This window comes from Coffea arabica, chromosome 11e (assembly GCF_036785885.1).
Source record: "Coffea arabica cultivar ET-39 chromosome 11e, Coffea Arabica ET-39 HiFi, whole genome shotgun sequence".
In the NCBI taxonomy this organism is placed as follows: Eukaryota; Viridiplantae; Streptophyta; class Magnoliopsida; order Gentianales; family Rubiaceae; genus Coffea; species Coffea arabica.
Genome location: NC_092331.1, coordinates 52,212,243 through 52,238,195, shown reverse-complemented (window position 1 = coordinate 52,238,195; position 25,953 = coordinate 52,212,243). Strand labels below are relative to the sequence as shown.

Genomic DNA, 25,953 nt, shown 5'->3' with positions numbered 1-25,953 from the left:
AATCCCTGACAGGTGCCGAACCTGTGCAATAATAAATACCTACTCGAGAAAAATACAGATTTTGTATATAGCGGTGAGTAGGGTCGAATCCACAGGGACTGGGGGCAATTCGTTTCTTCTAGAGTCCAAAGTATGGGGGGTTTTGGATTAAATGCTAACTAAATAAATTAACTGCAGAAAATAATTAATTAAAAGAAATGATTGGGGAAACTCTAGCCAAGGGTACACTTCAGAAATGATTCAGGCACTGATCATTGATTCACAGATAATTCCACATTTATTAATAGATTAGTTATAGTTGTCATGCACGCGATAAACAACCAACCCTTCCTTAATTTGTCGATAGCCAAGGTACGACCGTTGACTATTTCTCTAATCAGGAAACAACCCTAGGTACGACCGTAGGATTTAATTTCTAGATTTGCATTAATAATTAGAAAGGCCCAATCCTAACTAACAAACACGCTACGAGGGTTCGTTTAAGTTAGATCGTATGTTCCCCTGTCATAAACCCAATTACGCCAGTTGCTACCGAGATAGGGATAACGAACAATTACGGATTCAATTACCCCTATTTAGCAAAATAGCCTATATGAATAATTAAATATTGCGCATCTATTCAATCACTCACACGAGCTATAACAATTAAAAGCAGGAAACATATAAATACCAATAAATTAAGGAAGCAATTAAAATAAATTAGATCTCACAGTAATTGTTGAACCAAATCTTTAGTTGTCCCCTTGACTAGAAAAGCTTAACCACGCCTCATGAGAAAATCTCCCCGTTGGGGAATATTGTCGAACACCTGGCGTGTGTCAGAGGCCAGTCTAAGGAAAGAAAGAAAAGAAACTAAAACTAAACTAAAACTAAAGCCCTAGATATATCCCTTGCTTCTGTACGTTGTCCCCTTTTAAAGCAACAAAAGAAAAATGACTAAAAGCTATCTAGGTGGTCCCCACACATGTGGACAAAGCCTCCCAAGTACTTCTTGTTCCAAGTCTCTCTACGTTGCTTTCTTTGAAGCCCAAATGACCAAATGCCTTTCACTAACTTGTGGTCCCCCACCAATTCAAGGGCCCAAGGATTGAAGCCCTTAGAAATCTCTATATTTTTCATAAAGTCCCTCCTTTTTGGTAGTTTTCTGTTTCATTCCTGAAATTGATTCCAAATACCAAATATGAGTAAATATCAGCAATTAACACAATATTTGTCAGGGATAGAAGGGAAAATTAATAATAAAAATACTAACAAATTATACCCTATCAATCCCATTTTCACCGCCTGGACACATGAGCTTAGGAATACTATGCGATGTTGTGGTTGCAACCTTCATTTTTCTCTGTAATGACGTTGCATTTGCCACAATTGAAATCAGCTCTTGCTCAGATTTAGGGTACATTGCTTCAGCTGCACGACATATACTTCGATCAGGAAACGTCGCATAGGTGTTTGTGATCGTGCAATTTGTGTTTCCTGATGAACATTTTATGTGATCTTCTGGGGGTGTACAGCCAACCAAACAAACTGTCAAGCAAATCCAATATGTCACCACAAATTGAATCTTAGCCATTGTTTCAAAATAGAAAGAATGAAGTAAAATTTCTTGATCGCAAGGAAGGGATACAAGTTCATAGGAAGATTAATTTCCAACTCTGGGGAATTGCATTAATGGCTAAGTAGGGTGAGTGGTTGGAAAGCTAGTTAGTTGAACAAGTAATGTACAACTAGGATTATTTTAATCAGTTTTGAATCATTGAAAAACATGGGGCTTTAAAATTTTTATGGTTTAATGTGAATAAATTCCCATGATTCTACGTAATCATGAAGCTTATCTAAGTTTTGCATCAAAAAATGGAACACGTAATCACACGTGCTATGACTACAACAATTTTCTACGGCTTCAATATGCATTGCATACTAGCCAAGACAGATACTTATGAAAGCAGCTTATATGAATAGCATATTTTTTGTCTTCTTTTTTCTTTTATTTTTGGCCATATCCAATTTTCTTGGTTTATAGAAAGGGATGCAGGTTCATAGGTAGATTAATTTCCAACGCCAGTATATATCTATATATTTTACCGTCAGCAATTGTATTATTGGCTAAGTAGGGTAAGAAAATAAGTTGAACAAGTGATGTACAACTAGAATTGCGTCAATTGACCGAATTTGAAGTTCGAAATATGGGGCACAAATAATTTTCTAATTTCTAATTAGATTGAAATCCTAATGATTCTGTATAAAATTATTATCAGAAACCGGATAGGAGTTGTGCTGAATAAAATGGAAAATAATGTGGGAACCATTTCCATTTCCATGCAATTTGGGTATTGGTGGCAACGCTTTTCTACCGAATTTGATGTGCTACGCAAGGCAGAACCGATCAAAGGAGCTTCCTATAATTCTTTCATTAATGCATTTCGCTTTGATTATTTGGCCTATACATACTTCTTGCTCCAGTTTTTTTTCCCTTCCAAAATAAATTTGCTTCTAAATATTTTCATGCTCACCTGATACTAGGGGTGAGCAAATTTGGCACGTACCAAATTCATACCCGAATTCAAACTCAATTTGGTAATTTAAAATCGGATATTTGGTAATTTGGTACAAAAGCGATATTTACTTAATTCACCGAATTCTAATATGGTATGAAATAGGTAATGAGATTATGAATTTGATAATAACCGATTTCGAATTCAAATTCGGTAAAATGAAATAGGCTACAGTATTACCGCATTAGAATGCCAAATTAGTTTATAAAATTATATAATATATAGATAAATGCTATTTAGCATTAGTATGTAATACTAATATATTATTATATTATATAGGTAAATGCTGTTAATAATAGTTAGTATATGGTATTATCATATACTTTTGATAATCATAATATATAATGATGTACAATATACTATTTTAGTATTTGTTAATTGTTATATGATTATAATAATACAAATATACAACAATACATAACATAACTATAATACTTATTATTTTATACACGGCTAGAATTAGATAATAATTAATAAGTAGAGGTATAATACTAAATATTAAACAATAAATATAATTAGTAACTAGAATTTAGATATTCATAATTTGGTATATCATTCATGTTTGAATTATTGATATTTGAATGCGTAACTTGTAACTTGCAAGTATTAATGTGCTCTAAAATTATATTACATATTTAACATAAAAATTCATATTCTATATTCACTAATCTTAAGGCTTTAAGCATAGACAAAACAACTAAGCAGTCTAAGTGAATGCATATGAATTGTGAATCAATGTATTTTTGTATTGGCTTTCACTATTAAAAGCAAATTAAGTGATTTGCATATTTTTCCAAAAAAGCTATATAAGAAATAAGAATAAATGTAAGTATAACGTATTACATACTTTGTAATTTAAAAGTAAATAAGTGACATTGTATATACAACTACACAATAACATAAGTAAGTAAATAAGTTGTATTTTGATTTGAATAAATTATAAGTTTGTAAGTTAGTAACTTATCACTAATTATTGTAAATTATAAGTTTGTAACTAATATCATTTATCACTAATCATTGTAATTTGTAAGTTTGTAACTAATATTACTTATTATTAATAATTGTAAATTATAAATTTGTAAATTAATCATTGAATTCGGTTAACCCGAATTCATTACTGTTTCCAAATTCAAATTTGAAATTGAAATGAATTCAAGTGTATCCAATTCGAATTTGAAAGCGGTTTAAATTTCTGTAAGTCTAATAACCGAATTTACTGAATTCATATACCCGAATTACCGAATATGCACCGTTTGCTCACCCCTACCTGATACCAGTTTACATTCCTTCTATGACTCCTGCAAGTGGCTTGTGAATTTTGAAATGGATTGAGTTGATCAGAAGAAGGAATAGAAGAAAAGAGAGATGAGAGTAAGAGCTGAAGAGAGAAAGAAAGAGAGATCATGAGAATCTGAGATTTTATTGAGTAGTAAGAAGATTACAGATGAATTCCTCGATGATCCTCACATTCATTGTAGATGTTTATTTATACAATTACTAGCTTCAAGCTCAGGAGACAATCAGCTAACTAACTCTCTTCTTCTCCAACCGACTTCAGTCTGTTATAACCAATTCTTGCCTTGTGGTCCCCTCCATTTGATTTCGGTTGCTGACTTCCCTGATGATCACTCCATTAGAAATTCTTTAAAAATATTACAAGCGCTTTTTCTTTAGAGTTTCGAAACATTAGCGCAAAGTGTTATCAAGATAACTTCATCATCTTATTTTATAGGAAATTCATCCATTGTCATTTGCACTCTATAAAGGGTACTGAAATTAGGCTAATAGAAAGCGAATCTAAATCACAACTCGAAAAGCAAATTCTCATTATTCATCACAAGTGTTCATCCCTCAAATTCTACACCAAAAACACTTTGTTTGCGTATTCATCTATTGAAATTTCTTGTAAGATACAAAACTCAAATATTTATAATAGGTACAAGTTATGACTTTCCTCCCAATTCATATCATAGAGTAGGCTTTTGATTTTCTAAAATTTAATGTTCTTAACTTTAAAAAGTATCAAGGTTTTAACTCGATAACCCGATAAATATTAACTACTTTTTAAGTTAGAATATACAATTATTTTTTTATTTAATTTAATTTAATTTTTTTTAAAAAGAATTTTTTTATTTTTGCAAAAAAGGAACTAATTTTTTTTTCTTTTAAAGCTTTATTAACAATTAGTTAAATGCAAGAAAAAGTAAATTCTTAAAGGTACTAATTGGTTTTTTCCTTAAAGCTTTAGTAACAATTAGCTAAATGTTAAAAAATTATTATATAGTAAAAAAAAGAAATTTTTTATGTAAGGAAATATTACTTGGAAACAATTCTAATTCCTAATGAATTCTTCTCTCATACAAACAAAGAATTTGGAATTTCAAATAAATTCCGTATCAATTCTATGCATTTTCCAAACGAAAGAATTGAAATGACTTGGAATTCCAATTCATAGAATTCCAATTCTATAGAATTTCAATTCTAATTCAATTCTAATTCTGTAGAACCAAACGTACCCTTAGGCTAAATTATTTGAACATTTTATGCCACCCTATGAGGTGCAGAGCCAAGCAAACAAGTTTTTAGGCAAACCTAATATGTGATCATCACAAATTTAATCTCACAACATTTCATCTTAGCCATTTTTCAAAGTAGAGTAGATGATGCAAATTTTCTTATTTTTCACTTGTAAATTCATTTCGAACACCACAAATATGGGCGATGACATTAATGGCTATGTAGGGTCAGAAGTTGGAAAGGTAGTTGAACAAGTAATGTACAACTAGGATAATGTTTTTTAGTCGATTTTGAAACATGAAACATGGGGCACAAATAACTTTTTCTTTCCCACTAGAGGCAAGTTGAGGTGGACTTGCAAGCAATGTTTTAAAAACTGGAGCGTTAATTGAACCGGTGACGTGAAAGGGTCGAGATTCAACCGGTCGGACCGGTTCAACCTCGATTCAATGAATTTAAAAAAAAATAATTTATATAAATATTATGCACAAAATAAGACATGTAATGGACTAATTTAATACATTATATGATGAAAAGTTTACTATTTTTGAATAACTTGATTTTTTAAAAATAAAAAATTTAAATTATAAGTTAAAACAAATAAATTTCATTTCAATTTCAATTATATCTACCAAAAAAATCTTAGATCTAACCCAAAAATATCATAATATTTTAAAATTATACAAAATTCATGTCTTTGAGAATTTAGATTTTGTGAACTAAAATTTTAATTTACGTTTTGGGATTTAGAGATTGCAATTTAAAAAAGGAATTTTGGAGTTCGAAAGAAGTCAAAAGAATCGAAAATAGAAATGCAAACTTGATAAGAAATAAAAAATGAGATAAAAGTGAGTGGTTGTGGCATTAAATAATTTGGGTTAAAGAAAAATAATTCTTTTTTAACCTTTTTCAATTTAATGGACAAAAATAAAATTAAAAGATGGAAGAAAACATCAATAAATTAAAAATAAAGTGGTTTGATTAAAAAGAGAGTGACAAAAAAAAAGAGGAGAGAGAGAGAGAGAGAGTGTGTGTGTGTGTGTGTGTGTGTGTGTGTGTGTGTTGAAGATTAAAAAGAAAGAGCCATGAGATGATTAGATTTTGTAAAAAAAATGAAAAAAAGAAATATGAGTTTTTGTTTTATATAAATAAGTTATCAAAACAAAACTAATAAGATGTGATGGTGCAATGGTTACTACATTGGTCGTTTATTACAAAGGTCTTGAATTCAAATCTTGATAGTTGCATTTTGCAAAACGAAAAAAAAAAAAAAAGGAAAATCTCGAAAACCGGAAACCGCCGGTTCGGAGGTTTCCACGATTTAACCGATTTTTGACCGATTTTCTAACCTGGTCAACTATAGCATAGAACCGGACCAGAGCCATGGCCAACTATAGCATAGAACCGGTTCGCGGTCCAACCGGTCGAACCGACCGATCCGGTCCGGTTTTCAAAACACTGCTTGCAAGTGTTGGTCACTTTAATTAAAGCTGGTTCTTTAGCTAAGTGGCCTTTGAACGCAGATTTGGTTCATGTTTTTCGCGAAACTAATGCAACGGTAGACACTCTTTCAAGACTGAATTTGGGATTGGATGCTATGTTTATTTCGGTGGCGGATCTTCCAACGATAGTTCGTGCCTCCGTTAATATAAATGCTTATTTTTTAAAAAAAATATAAATGAGAAATTGTTGAATTTTGATAAGCTCATTTTGGACCCTGAAGCCCAATGAAGTAAAAGGGCCGAATTTGAGCCATAATATTTCAAAACCCAAATCGATTAAACCTGAAACTAGTTGTAATGTTTTATTTACTAAGTCTAAACTTGGCTATTTCAGAACCCAACCCATTAGGCTCAATTGACATGCCTAAAGATACGTTATATATGGCATTAGTGAAATTTTCCTAATTAATCAGGTGACTCTGGTTGAAAATTTTTACAAGGAATATTTTTAATTCTCCTAGAGTGATTATAGGCCATATTTTCAATTACACTCTCTACAAAAGTGTCTTAAATTACATTAACGCAAAAAAAAAAGTTTAACCTTATCAGAAAAATTAGTACACTGGAGTCATCCATAACTAAACGCTTATTCCACCAAAATATAGGATAAACATTTGGCTGATGTTTATTCTCCGATTTCTCAAGAAAAACTAGGAATGCTCATTCCATGATAAGCAAATTTTAGATCGTGGAAAAGAACACAAAATCAAACAAAAGAAAAGGATTTAAAAACTATATGGAGCGCTATTAATATTTCCCTATGTTTATCATGGTTTTAAATATAATGAAGCTTTTGTGTGCAAATGAAATAAGTGAAAATAATAAATTATGTTAAATTTATTGTACGAAACTAGACACTCCATATGAATAGAAATCGTTCTTTATTAAACATAATTTTAATAATAAGGCAAATAATATTAGTGCTCTTACAAAAATTTCAGACACTCCATTACTTAGAATTTTTTTAGGAGTGTCAATATAATTTGCCTTTTAATTATTGCTACCCTGAGTAGATAATTATTTTTCAGCCAAACATTTTTTTTAGAACTATGTATGCTCTATTGGTCTGTTCCTCAACTTATGATAAACATCCCGTATACCAGCCTTAAGAAATATACGTATAGCAGCCCACCTAGAGTGCATAAAAGACATTAGCTCGATGTTTAGAACATGCTCATTTGATAGTCAGCTTGGAAATGGTAGGATTAATAGACTCAGTTATAAACTGAGTAAGAAAGCAATGCATGTCCACTTTGATGAGGAGTTTCTTGATTCTCAGTGTCTTAGTACACTTTTGTAAAGTCTAAATTTGAGCCCTTGCTCATATATTGTAATGTTCCTCTTATTAGAAATAAATACTTCTATCGTTTCCGAAAAAAAATATATGTATTGCATGCTTTCCCGTAACTCCTCAATTCTCATATAGTACGATCACAAACTATCATCGTTTCACACAAAATTATGACTAGAGCAATACAAAAGTTATTGTTGGAAAAAACATGCACAAACATTTTCTTTCTTTTTGGAGAGCAAGATCCTCAAACATAACCAAAAATATCAAGCATAAAGTTGAAAGGACCTGCCAATTATTCTAGACTCACTTGTAATGTAAAATACATTTAACTGGCAAATGATCTAAATATTTAGAATGACAAATGAGTATGAACCCGAGTACAAACCCTTGCCTCTTCCTGGTCTGCAAAAGTATCCCTTCTTTGGGCCACAATGGCTGTCCTCTGAGCATATACATAATCCTTCTAGTGCACAATGTTAAGGATCGAACTAAATGAATAGAAAGGTATCTGAGGTAGGAGAGGGAAAAAAGAGGGAAGGGATTGGGATTGAGATTGAGATCAGAAATAGGGGAGAGGGAATAGAGAGGGAAAGGAAAGATTTGAATTGATTCAGAAAGAGATTGGAAACAACGTATTACATGCCTTCTCTGCAATTGCAGATGAATTACTTATACAAATCTAAGCAAGAAACAGCCTGCTAGTAACTAACTACTTTTCCCGCCAAATAACTACCCTTCATTCTGTTATACCAATTGCTACCACGTGACTCCCCTTCATGCTATCACATTTCTGGTACTGCTGACTCACCTTAGTCATGGCAATTTGGACTGATTCCAGGCCATAACAATACCTCCCCCTAAAAACAATCCTAGTCTCTAGGATTGACTGATTGGGAAAGAAGGAAATTGAGCATGAATGAATGCCCGATCCTCCCAAGTGGCTTCCTCAGTTTCCATGTTCTCCCACTGCACCAACACCTGTTCGACCTCTTGTCCCTTTCTAAGGATTGTCCTCTGGTCAAGAACTGCTGAGGGGGCAACACCAAACTCTCCATCATCATTCAGGGTAGGCAAGGCAGTGCTGAGTTGAGCCCCCTTTGGTGACTTTTTGAGTAAGGAGACATGGAAAACAGGATGTAGGGCTGATCCTGCTGGTAACTTCAATCTATAAGCTATAGTCCCCATCTTTTGCTCTACCTGGTAAGGCCCATAGTACTTAGCCGCCAGTTTAATGTTCCTCCTTACAGCTACAGAAGTTTGTCTGTAAGGCTGAAGTTTCAAATAAGCCCATTCTCCTACTTCGAATTCCCTATCACTCCTCCCTGTATCTGCCAATTGCTTCATCCTGTTCTGAGCTTTTAACAGATTTTCCTTGAGCAAGGAGTTCCAGCCCACTCGTTCTTGTGCCCAGTCCACCACAGCAGCTACTAACGTGCTATCAGGCCTCAGGTTCATCTGAGTAGGCTTGTAGCCATACAAAGCCTGAAAGGGAGACATTTGTAAGCTATTATGATGGTTAGTGTTGTACCACCATTCTGCTGCAGGTAGCCATTTCCTCCATTTACTTGGTTGATACATACACATACTTCTCAGGTAGTTTTCCACACACCTATTCACCCTCTCAGTCTGCCCATCAGATTGAGGGTGATAAGCAGAAGATAGATTTAATTCAGTGCCCAGCATTTTGAAGAGTTCTTGCCAGAACAAGCTAGTGAAAGCCTTGTCTCTATCAGAGACAATATGTGTTGGTAGGCCATGCAACCTAAAAATCTGATCAAAGAATGCCTCTGCCACACTCTTAGCAGTATAATGAGAAGTCATTGGAATAAAATGGGCGTACTTAGTGAACCTGTCCACCACCACGTAGATCACATTACAACCAAAAGATTTAGGCAAACCTTCTATGAAATCCATGGAGATTTGTTGCCAAGCTTGCTCTGGAATGGCCAATGGCTGCAGCAGTCCTGGATAAGCACAATTTTCATTTTTACTTCTCTTGCAGACATCACAATTCTGTACATACTGTTCAACCTCCTTTTTCATTCCAGGCCAGTATAGGTAGCTTTTGATCCTCTGATAAGTACCATGATTTCCAGAGTGTCCCCCAAAACTAGAATCATGAAAACAGGAGACCAACCTTTGTCTTAATCCAGAATCTGCTCCTACCCACACCCTTCCTTTGAATCTTAGAATCCCCTGGTTATAAGAGTAATCTGGTAATGCATCAGCTCCCATAGCCAACTTCAGCAGCACCTCCTTGGCCATCGCATCACTATTATAGCTCTCAGCTACCCTGGTCAACCATTGAGGCTTGATGGTAGTGATAGTATGCACAGACGCATTTGTTGTGTTCTCCAAATCTCCCCTCCTTGACAAGGCATCAGCAACTATATTATCCTTCCCTTTTTTGTATTGAATCTCATAATCCATCCCCATAAGTTTAACCAGCCACTTTTGTTGGAGAGAAGTGTTAATTTTCTGATCCAGTAAGTATTTGAGACTCTCATGATCAGTTTTGATAATGAAGTGGTGCCCCATCAAGTAATGTTTCCATTTGTGAACTGCAGTGATGAGTGATAGGAGCTCCTTCTCATAGGTAGACCTGGCCTGATTAGTTTGTCCCAATACTTGGCTGTAGTAAGCTATTGGCCTACCCTGTTGCATTAGAACAGCACCAATGGCCATCTGACTGGCGTCAGTTTCCAACAGAAATGGCTTTGAGAAGTCAGGTAATGCCAACACTGGTGTTTCACTCATTGCCAACTTCAATTGTTGGAATGCAGTGTCTGCAGCAGTACTCCATGCAAATTGATCCTTTTTTAGCAGTTCAGTAAGAGGCTTAGCAATCTCCCCATACCCCTTAACAAACCTCCTATAGTACCCTGTCAAGCCCAAGAATCCTCTGAGAGCCTTTACACAGGAGGGCGTTGGCCAGGACAGCATAGCCTCCACCTTGGATGGATCAGTTTTCACCCCTGCACTAGTAATTATGTGTCCCAGATACTCCACTTGGTCTTGACCAAAAGAGCACTTAGATATCTTTGCAAACAGGAGTGTTGTCTCAGGGTTTCCAAAACTATGGATAAATGGTGTAGGTGACTCTTGTAGTCTGGACTATAGATTAAAATGTCATCAAAGAACACAAGAACAAATTTTCTGATATATGGTTCAAAGACAGAGTTCATTAGTGCTTGAAAGGTGGCTGGGGCGTTTGTTAGACCAAATGGCATGACAAGGAACTCATATAGACCAGAATGAGTCCTAAAGGCAGTTTTATGGATGTCATCAGATTTCATTTTGATTTGGTGGTAACCTGATCTCAGATCAATTTTAGAAAAGACCTTGGCTCCATGTAGTTCATCCAGTAAATCATCTATAATAGGTATAGGGAATTTATCTTTAATAGTGAGGTTGTTCAATTGCCTATAGTCAATACAGAGCCTCCAACTCCCATCTTTCTTCTTTACTAGAAGAGCAGGTGATGCAAAAGGGCTATGGCTAACTTGTATAAGGCCAGAGTTCAACATATCTTTCACCTGTCTGTCAATCTCATTTTTTTGTACATGGGGGTATCGGTAGGGAGGAATTTTGAAAGGTTGGGCATCTGGTTTGAGGGGAATTTGGTGATCATGGCATCTATTTGGGGGAAGGGTGTTTGGTTCTGCAAAAACATCATCATACTTGGCCAACAACTTAGTAAGAGAATCTGGTTCAGAAATTACCTGTAAGTTGTGAATCTTCACCATACACGATTGCTGCAATGCCTTCCTGATCTTATGTCTGACATATTTGTGAGCAGGGGCACCTTGCTGCATCCTCACGTTTGCATTGTTGGAGTCTCCTTTTAGCACCACTTGCTCCCCTCCTTTTTCAAAAGACAGTTTCAACTTCTTGAAATCAAAAGTAATGGGACTGTAGGACTTCATCCAATCAACTCCAAGGATCAGGTCATAAGGCTCTAGGTCCATGACAAATACATCATGTGTAAATATATGACCCTGCATGTCCCACTGCATTCCTGGAATCCACTGGTCACAATGCAACTCTTTGCCATCAGTAATCTTGACCTTAAAAGGCCTATGCTTCTGCACAGTTTCTGGGTACAACTGAGCCACTGACCTCTTGATAAAACAATTGGTACTCCCTCCATCCAGTAGGATTGTCAGCTGACGATCCTTGTACTGCCCCTGCATTTTGATGACACTAGAAGATAATTCCCCTGTCATTGCATGCAGGGTCAACATCACATCCTGCTCCTGCTGGTTCCCCATGTACTCAATAATTTCCTCTTCTTCTGTTGTTTGATCTGCCTCACATTTTTCCTCATCTTCTATTAACATCATGTGGATCCCCTTGCTCTTACAAGAGTGTCCGGGAGTAAATTTGTCTCCACACCTAAAGCATAAGTTGTGCTCCTTCTTGTATTGGAATTCAGTAGGAGAAATCTTCCTAAAAACTTGCTGTGAATTGGACTTCCTGCTGTAGTCCGTTGGTGGAGTACTAACCTGCCTTGCTCCTGGATCCTGGATCCCCTGCGTTCCTTTGGAGAGACCATAGGAGCCTGAGTGTAATGTACTCCTGAGTGTGGTCCTGCTGAACTTGTGAACAAGCTCCAAATGGTGCTCCTGCCATCTGGCCATCTCAAAGGCAGCCTGCAGAGTGTCTGGCCTATGCATCTTCACAGCAGACTTAATTTCCCCCCTCAGTCCACTTAGGAAACTAGCAATGTAGTAAGATTCAGTTAGTTCTGGCACCTGGATCATTACAATGGACCTCAGCTCTTCAAACTTCTCCTGATAAGCCAAAACAGTGGATGTTTGGCTAAGTTTGCTGAACTCCTCCACCGCATCTGCTTCCCCCACAGTGTTGAACCTTCTACATACTTCCAAACTGAAATCCTTCCAATAAACTACTCCTCGATTTTTTTTTGAAATTCTGATACCAGAGGTCTGCTTTGCCTTCTAAGTGTAATTCCACCAAGTCAATCTGCTGTTCTTCAGGAGTGCGAAACAGGTGGAAGAACTTTTCACACTTCCTGATCCATTCCTTGGGACTACGGCCATCAAATCTGGGGAAATCCAGCCTGGGAACCCCCATGGGCCAATGCTGACCCTCTTTGCCAGATGAACTGCCAAATTCACCATGCCGGACATTTTGAACTCCAGCAGCTCGATGATTAGGAGTTCGATCTGCAGAACCAGTAGGACTTCCCAATATACCCTTGTCACCCTGCAAACTCCTCAAAATTGAGCTAATTTGATTACTCACAAAGTTTTTCAGTTCTGTATTATTGGCCTCCATTAATGCTCGCATCTCCCTCTGATTTGTCTCCATTCTTTCTTCCATGACTTGCTTGTCTGCAACCATGGAGTCAAGGACTGCTTGGATTCGGATATCTTGTTTCCTGAGTTGCTCCTCAAAGCTTTTCATTCGAGTACCTTCAGCCATGTTTGTCAGTGAATTGGAGCTCGCAATCCAAGGATCGCAAGCTCTGATACCACTGTTAAGGATCGAACTAAATGAATAGAAAGGTATCTGAGGTAGGAGAGGGAAAAAAGAGGGAAGGGATTGAGATTGAGATCAGAAATAGGGGAGAGGGAATAGAGAGGGAAAGGAAAGATTTGAATTGATTCAGAAAGAGATTGGAAACAACGTATTACATGCCTTCTCTGCAATTGCAGATGAATTACTTATACAAAGCTAAGCAAGAAACAGCCTGCTAGTAACTAACTACTTTTCCCGCCAAATAACTACCCTTCATTCTGTTATACCAATTGCTACCACGTGACTCCCCTTCATGCTATCACATTTCTGGTACTGCTGACTCACCTTAGTCATGGCAATTTGGACTGATTCCAGGCCATAACACACAACCCTCCTTCACTGTGGTAACTCCATCTTTCAGTCCAAGAATTTGGTCTGACCACTCATTGGAGAACAACGCCAAAGGATCATACAGTTGTTTGACCTTCAAAAACTCACCAGCATTCTTGTACTTGTTGATAGGGTATAATTTGTTAGTAATTTTATTATTGATTTCCCCTTCTATTCCGGACAAATATTGTGTTAATTGCTGATATTTACTCATATTTGGTATTTGGAATCAATTTCAGGAGTGAAGCAGAAAATTACCAAAAAGGAGGGACTTGTATGAAAAGTGCAGACTTCTAAGGGCTTCAACCTTTGGGCCCTTGAATTGGTGGGGACCACAAGCTAATGCAAGGCATTTAGTCATTTGGGCTTTTTAAAGAAAGCAACGTAGAGAGACTTGGAACAACAAGTACTTTGGAGGCTTTGTCCACATGTGTGGGGACCACAGGAAAGAGCTTTTAGGCTTCTTTCTTTTGGCTTTTTAATGGAAGACGTACAGAAGCAAAAGGGGAACCCTAGTTTTAGTGTAGTTTTTAGTTTAGTTTTAGTTTCCTTTCTTTCTTTCTTTTCACTGGCCTCTGACACACGCCAGGTGTTTGACAATATTCCCCAACGGGAAAAACACCATTTATCCTTTGCAATCCATTAATTCGTGTGGTGATTTAATTATGCGGCGTGGCTAAGCCTTCCTTCTAGTCAAGGGGACAACTGACGATTTGGTTCGACAATTACTGTGAGATCGAATCTGTTTTAATTATTTTCTTCATTTATTGGTATTTGCATGTTCCTTGATTTTAATTGCTATGGCCTTGTGTATGATTGATTAGTGCGCAATAATTAATTATTCATATAGGCTATTTTTGCTAAATAGGGGTAATTGAATTCGTAATTGTTCGTTATCTCTATCTCAGTAGCAACTGGCGTAATTGGGTTTATGTCAGGGGAATAAACGATCTAACTTAAACAAACCCTCGTAGCGTGTTTGTTAGTTAGGATTAGGCTTTTCTAATTATTAATGCAATCTAGAAATTAAATCTTACGGTAATACCTGGGGTTGTTTTTGGGTTAGAGAAATAGCTAACGGTCGTACCTTAGCTATCGATAAATTAAGGAAAGGTTGGTTGTTTATCGCGTGCATGACAACTATAACCAATCTATTAATAAAAGTTGGAATTATCTGCGAATCAATGATCAGTGCATGAACCATTTCTGAAGTGTACCCTTAGCTAGAGCTTCTCTTAATTATTTCTCTGAATTAATTACTTTCTGCATTTAATTTGTTTAATTGGCATTTAATCTCAAAACCCCCTATGCTTTGAACTCTAGAAGAAACGAACTATCCCCAGTCCATGTGGATTCGATCCTGCTCACCGCTATATACAAAATCTGTATTTTTCTTGAGTAGGTAATTATTATTGCACAGGTTCGGCACCTGTCACTTGTTAATCACGTTAAGGAAAACCAAGTCCCTATTTTTACCCCAGTGAGGCAATCCTCCGTATTTAAACAGTGCCATCTGCTCTATCTCTTCAAGAATATCTTCATAAATTCTTGGGGACATTGGGTCCTTGCTTCTATAGTAAGAGATATCAAACTCTATTGAATCTTCTTCCTTCCCCAAGTAAGCACTTGAACGAGTAACATATCTAGCCAGGAAACGTAAATAAAGGTCAACACCACACAAGCCCTCAGGCTGCAAAGCAACAAGTTTTTTCACGTCTTGAATGAAATCCTTAGCTTTGGACAAGCTAATGCTGATTGCAGTTGAGAAAAAGTAGAGACCGTTAACGCTGGGGTCCCAAGAGCAAGCTGTTAATAATCCATCTTCAGGGCTATCAAGGCAGCTACCTCCTGATTGCAAGCGATTGTTATATCCTACCACAGGGTAGCCCGTAAATAAGGTACCTGTGAGATTTAGAGATTAACTTCTGATCACTAAGATCAATTTCCAAAATCATATTAGCATTTAGCAATCTACACAAACAAAAAGAACATTTTTGAGCTTTGTTTTATTTATATATTTTCTTCAATGTCATCTTCTTTCAGAGTTTCAGATGGAAGGACCGAAAATCTTCAACTTATGCTTACCTTTTACCATGTAATTTGTTAAAAGGTATTAAATCGTGGCTTTATTATTAACATATTAATTTAGGATTTCAATTTAGAGTAATTGCACTGTTGGCACAAATTTAGAAGACACATACAGTGAAGGAAGCAATTTAGAGTAATTGCACTGTTGGCACTGTTTACAGGAGGTTTTGAGAGGCAGGAGGTCTTTCCTCAACTTTGATTAAAAAATTTTTATTTTCGCTCTCCTGCAAAACTATCAGCCAACAAATACTTATAGGCTGCACTTGGATTGAGGGATTTGATGAATGATTTAAAATCTTTTTAAATTCCTTTACTTTTTTTTAAGTTAGAGGTTTCAAATCTAAAACCATCTACTTACAATCCCTCCTACTTTACCTCCCAACCAACTCTCTAGTTGGTTTATTTATATAGGAGGTATTTAGATTTGTAAATTATCAATTATTTTAGTATTTAAAATGTATTTTATTAATTGGTATATTACAAACTCAAATGCCTATTAAACAATTCAAATAACTAAAATGATTTGGATGGATTTCAAATCCTTTGTCAAAATTTTCAATTCAAACGAAGTAATATAGAAGATGACATAAGAAATACCATAGCACTGAGATCTTCTAGTTCGGAAAAACACAAGAGGAAACTATCTAAATTCTAAAAAGCAATGTAGTACTACACTAGATCTAGACAACCGAGCTAAAGAATGAGGAAATTAAACTGCCAAAGAACTATGGCAACATGGGCTATCCTGCTGGGCATTCTATGTCAAAATTTAACCTTGCGACCGAGTAAATACTCAATGACACTTATTAGATATAAATAAATCAATTAATCTTGGTTTCAAATATTCAACATGTATTCTACTCTATTATTCGTAATGGTTATATTTTCTAGTAAGAGACATCCTCTAGATCTCATTTAAGTTCATTAAAATATTATTCAACATGCAACAATAAAAAAGAAAGGATAAAGAAGAATACCATCATTTTTAAATCCAAATCCAAGAGTTTTTGACAAGGACGTTATTAGTGCTCCACTTATACATTTCCCTGCTGCGTCACCTGTGGCTATCCTCTATTAAGGGAAACAAAGAAAGAGAAAAAGAAAAAGAAGAAGAAGAAAAAGCATTAATTCCTTGTTGCTGTTAATCTAACATATTCAAATAAATTTTCAAACTCTTGTCTGCGGAAATCTTGCTCCAAACCAACCTGTGCCTCTTAAAACTGCCAGAGCAAGAGAAGGATAAGAGCGATGTCGTATAGGATCAAAGGCACCATTTCCTGGAATGTTGGAGGGCACTCTATCTTCAATTCGATAAAACACCTTATGTTGACTTGGGCACCAACTGAAGTCTGCAAACTCGTGTTGTTTGCCAAAGATAACCACTTGATCTTCTAGGTCTGAATCACTCTTCTCTTCATAGGTGATAGACCTCTTGAATAATGGTTGCAGTTGAAGAGTCACCTGGCAGTCATATTTTTGTTACAGACATGAAGTTGCCCTTTGACCGCTGGAAAATACTTCCCCATCCACACGAGTCCATATATATATATATATATATATATATGTTACTCCTGGTCTAGACCTACTAGTTACTTCTGAAATCCATCTTTTACAGTCCTAAGTTAAGGCAAGGGTTGACCAAGGGTTTTGGGTTTGGGTTGTATACATGGTTTGCGGTCACGTCGCAGTTTCGCATCCGTCGCGGCATATCGGTTGAAGATCGAGTAATATGCACATTATAGTATATAAAAAGTTCAAAAAATCTGAAAAAATTACTAAAAATAGAAAATACCATAAAAAGTACAATTATCAAATTAAATTTACTAAATACTTACATTATCATATATAGTTACTAATTATTAAATAAAATAATGTTGTCATTACCATAAGGGGCTATAGCATTAGCAATAAATGATTTTAGAATCAAGTGTGCGTTTTAATCCTATTTTATATGAGATTAAAAATTATATATAAGAATAAAATCATCATACCTTACATAATACAATACAAATCTCAGTACACAAAAAAAGTAGTAGTGTTTAGTTCAACACAATAAAAGAAACAAATACCTATCAAATAATATTATGAAATACAAAGACATAAAGAAGCAAGCATTTTCACCATATTTTCAATAAACATTTTCATCCTACATTGATCCACTGCAGTGCCCAGATCATTGATCTCAATTTTCTAAAATAAAAAAATAATAAATATCACTGAAATATTAAAATTAATGAATTATGTACAAATATCTAAATATCACATCTGATACTAAATTCAAAAAAAAATTAAAATTGATAAGTTATTTTGAAAGAAGATGCGGACCTTTTGGCTGATGCTTGAATTTAAGATTAGGAGTCAAATCTCTTAATTACTTGGGCCAAACTTAGACTTTAAGTACTTCTAATTTTTCCTTCTATTTTTTTCCCTATCTCTGGCTCCGGTACAAAAGCCCAACTTCTCCACTATTTAGTGTTGTTCCTCTCAGATTTAGCCATCCCTTTCTTCATTTTTTTTTTTCAATTTCCCTTTCGCCTTTTTTTCTCCTCCTTCACAGCCAGACGATGAAGAAATTGAAGAACCCCTTCAGCTCCAGATTTAGCCAGCTGTCACCTTCATTCTTTCTTTCGCTTTCCCTTTCCCTCTGTTGTCTCCTTGCCTCTCTACCATCACCCTCTGTTTTTCTCCTCTCCTTCCTTCACAGCCGGACGATGAAGAAATTGAGGAACCCCTTCATCTCGCTTCTCCAAATAATCACTCCAGATACTCCAAATAACCCTTCATCATTTGTTTGTACATTTTATGAACAAATAATCAATCGCAGTGAATTTATTAGCAAGATTTAGTTCCTTGTCTACGAGACGACTTTGGAATGGTATTAAATATATTTTTCACTATCTCCAAGGAACAAATGATATTGGTTTATTTTATTCAAATAAATCTAAGTTTGGTAATGCTGATGCTGGATATTTATCTGACCCACATAAAGCAAGATCTCAAACTGGTTAGTTATTTACATGTGGCGGTACTGCTATTTCTTGGCGATCTACAAATCAATCATTAGCTGCCATTTCATCGAATTATGCTGAAATAATAGCAATTCATGAGGCCAATCGAGAATGTGTTTGGTTAAAATCAATGATCCACTACATTCGGAAGAGTTGTGGGTTATTCTTTGATAAAAAAAATCCTCCAACTATATTATATGAAGATAATGCAGCTTGTATAACTCAATTGAAAGGAGGATATATTACAGGAGATAGGAAGAAATATATTTCACCAAAATTCTTCTTTATTCATGATTTACAAAAGAATGGTGAAATTATGTGCAATAAATCTAAGTAGATAATAATTTGGCAAATTTATTTATCAAGGCATTGTCAACTGCAACATTGAAAAATTGGTGAAGAATATTGGAATACATTGCTAAAAGATCTCAAATGATGTTTTACATCAGGAGGAGAAATTAATACATAATAATAATGTACTTTTTTTCCTTTACTAGGGTTTTTATTCCATTGGATTTTTCCCTCGTAAGGTTTTGATGAAACATATTCTTTGTATAATGGATATCCAAGGAGGAGTGTTATAAAATAATTAAATATGTAATTGTTCATTTATATTCTCGAAAAGATTGATCCATGAATCCTCCACAAGATTCACTGGTACATTGGATGAATCATTTCAATTCATTTTTGGAATTATTCAATTGATGTATTTGAAGTACTAAATTCATGTATAAGTGTTTAATAGGATTCATGTACCTTTAATATTGTATTATCTATACATAGAGATATCCTAACCTCTCTTTGTAACAGGAACAAGAAGAACCTGTGATCAGTTGAAATAATAATGAAATGGTTCTCTATTCTCTCTCTTCTACTTCTTTTTCTAATATTTCAATCGCTATTTTAGTAGTTTATTTTATTAGTTTCACAACATTGGAGACATATTCTAGATTCCACCCTCTTTTTTTGCAATTTAAATTAATGTAAAATGTTTGATAGAAAATCAGCAAACCAGTTGAAAATTTGTCAAATGGGAATAACAAATGTTTTGGGGTTTGAGAAGACATGTTTAGACCTGACAGTTTCAAATTTTCATCAATTCTGTATAATTGTCGACAAATCAAATAATTTGGATACCAAAAAAAAAGAACTTTGCAAATAATGAATTAAGTTTTTCTACACTGTCGGTGTAAATTTTTTTTTCATTTTTAAATATGACTCTCCTTCTTTTTTTTTTTTTTTGTTTTCCCGTTCTTCAACAATTCCTTCCACTACGGATGAGGTTACCAAATTGAATTTCATCAAAAAGGTTTCGGTACCTTTGGCCTTGTACCCTCCTTCTCCTTATTCATATTAATTCTTGGGGTTGGATAATTGAAGAATTACAGCGACTAATTAATATGCATCAATAAATTTATTTATTTATATAAATGCAAGATTTTTGGTTAGTGGATTATAATTTATAGCTTTTTTGTTGCCCCCTGGTCAGCCATGCAAGTAAACGTTTTTTTTTTTTTTTGGCGCACGTAAGCGATTAAGTAGTTACCTAATGACAACATAGTAAAAGCAATCTACTTGAGATGCAAAAGAACCTCAAGGGGTAAATTATGATTAAACAACCTCAAGGGGCTAATTCCTAATATAATATAATTGCCTATCCTTTGTGTTCTTCACGTGCTGGGAGGGTTTGTATTTTGGTGGTAGAGAGAATAATATAAGACAACATTTTTCTTAAAAAAAAAAAAAAAAGAATGCCAATTTAGAATATTTATGTGAAATTTGTGTCTTTTCAAAGATTTTGTTACCAAAACAATAAACACAAGAGGGGTTAGTGTAATTGTTGAATTTAGAGGGGCGCTAGGTGAAATCTTCAGAAACCATAGAAGAAGTTTCAAAAAATTACCCCCTTTTTATTCACTCTATCGTTTTGATATTGTTTAAATATTTCCCCTCGAACTTCTATTTTTCCAATAGTCTCCCTCTACTTTAATTGTGTTGTTCGTATTTATCCTCATATCCTCATAACTGGAAATTCAATGCAAAAGGTGACAATTGAAAGACAAAATCAACATTCTAGAGTAGAATCTGGCATTATATGTTAGCCTATTTGAAAAGCTGAGAGGCCAACATTGCAGTTTTCTAGTTTCTAAGGAACTTCCCAGTGCTAGTAACAAATAGAAATACAGGGTATTGTTTGTCAAAAGAATTTGCAGAAACATAAATGTCCTTAAGTTGTGGTGTTAAAGTAAAGACCAAACAAAACAATGATATGACTAATATAAGGTTTGATCAAATTGTTTTCTTAAACTTTAATATGGATAATAATTTGCGGGGAACAGCAATTGTATGATCATAACAGGGTGGTGATTCTTCAACCTCATCCCTCTGCCTCTCTTCTCAATGGTGTACCTAGCAAGGGCTTCTTGTCACATGCCATCAATCTCTATCTTACTATAAGCTAATTTATTACATTTATATGTCGCTTTAAGTTAGCTTATTTTATTTCTATAAAATTTTTTGAATCAATAATGTACAAATTTTGTGGCAATTTGGAGGAAATGGAGAATGAGTATTTAATGTGAGAGAATAATTAAGTTCACGTTGTGTTGCATGAAAAAAAAAAAGGTCAGGTTGTGTTCCAAATTAAAGAACTGCATAATATCGACATACGACTTGAACAACAGAAACAAACTAATAGATAGTCCACCTCCTTAATTTCACAAACTCTCATGTTTGTGTCTATCACTTAAAAATGTTGTTACTTAAGCCTGCTTTTTATAGGTGGATTTTATTAAAACTACCTTTTACCTCCCAATTGAACATGGACCAAAAAATACAAAAAAAAAAAAATCCTCAATTGGGTGGAAGTCATTGCTCATAGGGAATGGCAGCAATTGACTTTACATGATTTGCAGATAAACCACCAACAAATGATGCGGAAAATATTCTGGACTTCCAGGCCTATGAATTCTCGGCTCCATTTCACCGAAATCCGTCACTTGGCCCAACCTGAACAAGGCTCCACATAATCCTACTCTGCAACACTCAATTTCACGGGCCCTAAGCTCTGTGTCAATACGACTCAGGAAATCATTTTGTCCTTCTTTTTTTATTAATTAGTGTAGATATAATTAGTGTAGATAAATAGATAAAATGGTAACCCATGTAAATGTTGGATAACTGGCCTCACAAGTAGAAAATTTGTCTAGTTCGTGTAATTATTAGAATCACTGGGTGAGACACACACTCTATGTGTGCGTATATTTTAGGAAAAAGTAAATAGTGAAAAAGATATAAAATAACAAACTAGTTAGAGCAAAAGAATTAATTATAGAGTATTGGGATTTTTTTAATTGAAGTTAGATATATATAATAGTAGTGGATAAGTACAGAACTTAGAAGTCGCAGTTATGTCAACATGGATGGTATGTAGTATGAGATGGCAATATAATACTTCATCATGCAAGTAGAAAATGGGAATAACAAATAATGATAGAATTTTTAATACAGATTACAACTATTTGGCAAAAAACTCTTGAAAATACTTGCAAAACCTCTTATATTAAATTGCGCATAATTAGTAACATAATTTTAGAGTAATTACATTTATCAAACAGTGATACAATCTCTAGTTGCTAGAAGGGGGGAGGGATGGTGATACGTTGAAATTTGATATTAAATTTATGATTAATTTTCCCTTTATTCTTGTCAAATATTATTTTAATTGTCAGATTCTGCTTATATTTTTTGTTTTGTGTTAATTATAGGGCGTTGGAGCGAAAATGGCTAAAAAGGGGCAATTTTCTTGAAATTAGTCATCAAGCGCGAGTTTGCAAAGTCAAGATGGAGTTTACCTAGGGAGTTAGGCAAAGAGCCAAATACTAGGAAATTGTCATTTTTCTTAGATGTTTTTATTAAGGGAACAATTAGGATTATTTTTGAAGTTTCCTTTTTCAATTAGAATTCTATTTTTCGGTTAGCCAAGTAGAAACCGAATTGGGGGTGCTAAAAAAGGTCAAGGGGTCTTGTGACTGGCACTCACGGAAAAAAGGCAGAAAGCTTTAGCCGCCTTCATCGTTTTTTCTTTTTCTTATGTTTTGGACATTATTGGATGGTTATGGAAAACACTTCAATCAATTCGTATTGTTCAATCGTGATGATGTGCAACTAAATTCTCTTTTTCTAGTTGAAGAATAACAAAGGGTTTGGTTCATCAATATCTATGAGATCTAATCATTTTTATCAATTTATTTTATTCATTAATATTTGTATGTCTTCTGATTTAATTTCTCATGGTTGTTAGTTGTTTGAATATCCAAGGCGCCTGATATTTAATTCGACCCAACGAATTATTGTCAAATAGGACAGTTAAATCTGTAATTGTTTAATTATCTTAAATTAGTGACAACTAATGTGATTGGGATCATGTTAGGGAGACATACGATCTAAATTAAATAAACCTTGGTAGTGTGTTTGTTAATTAGAATAGGGCTTTTTTGGTTTTTAATGTAATCAAGAAATTAAATTCTATGGGCATATCTAGAGTTATTTTTTGATTAAAGAAGTAGTTAACAAACGTACCTTAACTATTGAGACACTAAGAAAAAGTTGGTCGTTTATGTTTATTAGCGAATAATTGAAATAATTATTGTATCGATAATCAATCATTTGAACCACTCCTGGAGTTATTTCCTTGGCTAGAGTTCGTTTATCCTTGAATTAAGTTTAACTTGTTTGAATTTAATTATTTTTAATTTGCATTGATTATTGATTTTCATTTTCAATTGTCCAAACTCCCCCAATTAATTCTCATTTGGAAAGAAACAAAATTTTCTCCTAATCCCTTTGAAGATGACGTTACTTGCCATTGTACTTATTTACAACTTTGAGAGTAGGATTTTATTATTGCACAGATCCAACACCTATTAGATAGATTGGGTGATAAGAAAAAGGGAGTACAAATAAGAGATTCTGGATTCAAGACTTTCTACTTACACTAAAATAAAAAAAATACACTAAAAATAAAACAAAGTAAGAAAATCTCTAGTTACCATGCTTGATCACATAATACTACAGAAGCACAACAGCGTAATTTGTTTACGGTGGGAAGTTCTGAAGAAGTCAACGGTTGATTTTTTTCATCTCTGCATTTGTAGATAGAAAAGCATATTTTAGGAAAATCAAAGTAACATTTTGCTAATCTTATTTGGGTTTGTTTATGTAAGCATTAAAATATGAGAGTTAATTGTGATTCTCGATGCCTATTGCTAGCTTTTGCAATTATGTTATACGTCAAAGGGGTTACGTGAAATTAATTTCATAGAACAATACTTTTGTATAAAATTCTATGGATCTTTGCACCGATTGAGTACAATTGATTTGCAGAAAAACGTGAGAAAGTCACTTCAAAAAGTAGTTCTTGAACATTTTTTTTCTTCTGAAACGATAGGAATTATATTGATAAATTCATAACTTTACATTTGTAGAGCAATGGCTCCAAGAGACTATTCAAAAGTGTTAGACACCTTGAGAATTATTCCATTCCTCATCACCACAAATGCCAACTGCATAAGTACTAACAACTTTACTTATATTGTCATTTGCTATATCTAAACAAAATGAGCATTTTTGAAATAAAGAGTTTAAATTGTTGATGTCATCTATCAGAGTTGCCAATCTAATATCTTTGGTTTTCCTGGACATCAATGATGATAGAAGCTGCTTCTGGGGGATATGGACCTTAAGTTCTATCTAATTCTTTCCTCTAGCCTTGATCAAAGCTACTCTTACTCAAGCTCACAAGCAACCGCGCTGTTTGTGAGGTTTCAAAAATTTTCCCCTTTTTTATTCACTTTATCCTTGTGATATTGTTTTAATATTTTCCCTTGAACTTCTCATTTTTCCAATGGTCTCCCTCTACTTTAATTGTGTTGTTCGTATTTATCCTCATAATTGGAAATTCAATGCAAAAGGTCACAATTGAAAGACAAAATTAATATTCTAGAGTAGAAACATCAATGTTTTCTAATTTCTAAGGAACTTATATACCAGTAACAAATAGAAATAATGGGTATTGTTTGTCAAAAGAATTTGCAGAAACATCAATGTTCTTAAGTTGTGGTGTTAAAGTAAAGACCAAAATATCAATGTACTAAAGTTGCTTTTTATAGGTGAACTCGAATAAAATTACCTTTTACCTCCCAATCGTACATGGACCAAAAAAAAAAAAAAATCCTCAATTGGGTTTGAAGTTATTCCTCATTGGGGAATGGCAGCAATTGACTTTAGATGATTTGCAGCTAAACCACCAACCACAGATTTGGAATATTTTCTTGAACTCCAGGCCCATGAATTTTTGGCTCCATTTTACCATAATGAGTTGATTGGCCCAACCTGAACAAGGCTCTACATAATCCTACTCTACATTAAACTCCACGAGCCCTAAGCTCTATGTCAAAACTACTAAGGTAATCATTTCATCCTTCTCTTTTATTAATTATTACTATCGATAAATAAATAAAATGGCAACTCATGTAAATGTTGGATAATGGCCTCACAAGTAGCAAATTTTGTCTAGTTCATACTAGTGCGTGTAATTATTAGGATCGCTAGGTAAGGCACAATCTATGTACACATGTATTTTAGGAAAAAGTAAATAATGAAAAAGATATAGAATCTTTGGTTAAAAATACTCTTGAAAATACTTGCAAAACCTCTGATATTAAATTGCGCATAATTAGTAACATAATCTTAGAGTAATTACATTTTATCAAACAGCGATACAATCTTTGGTTACTAGAAGAAGGAAGAGGGATGGATTGGATGGTAGATCCTGGGTTCAAGACTTTCTACTTACGTTAAAATAAAAAAATACAATAAAAATAAAATAAAGTAAGAAAATCTCTAGTTACTATGTTTGATCAAACAATGTTACAATGGCTCAACAGCGTAGTTTGTTTATGATGGGAAATTTTAAAGAAGTTGACGGTTGGTTTTTTTCTTCTTTGCTTTTGTAGATAGAAAAGCATATTTTAGGAAAATCAAAGCAATTGAGAATTGTTCATAGTAAATTTTGAGGTAAATAGGGTCTTAAACTTAGCAATTCAGCTGTTAAA

At 34.4% G+C, this 25,953-nt stretch overlaps 1 pseudogene; it reads right to left on the bottom strand.

The window, feature by feature from the left end:
- Positions 1 to 8,217: 8,217 nt before the first annotated feature.
- On the bottom strand, positions 8,218 to 18,500 carry LOC140021371 (probable truncated L-gulonolactone oxidase 7, mitochondrial; annotated as a pseudogene).
- Positions 18,501 to 25,953: the final 7,453 nt, after the last annotated feature.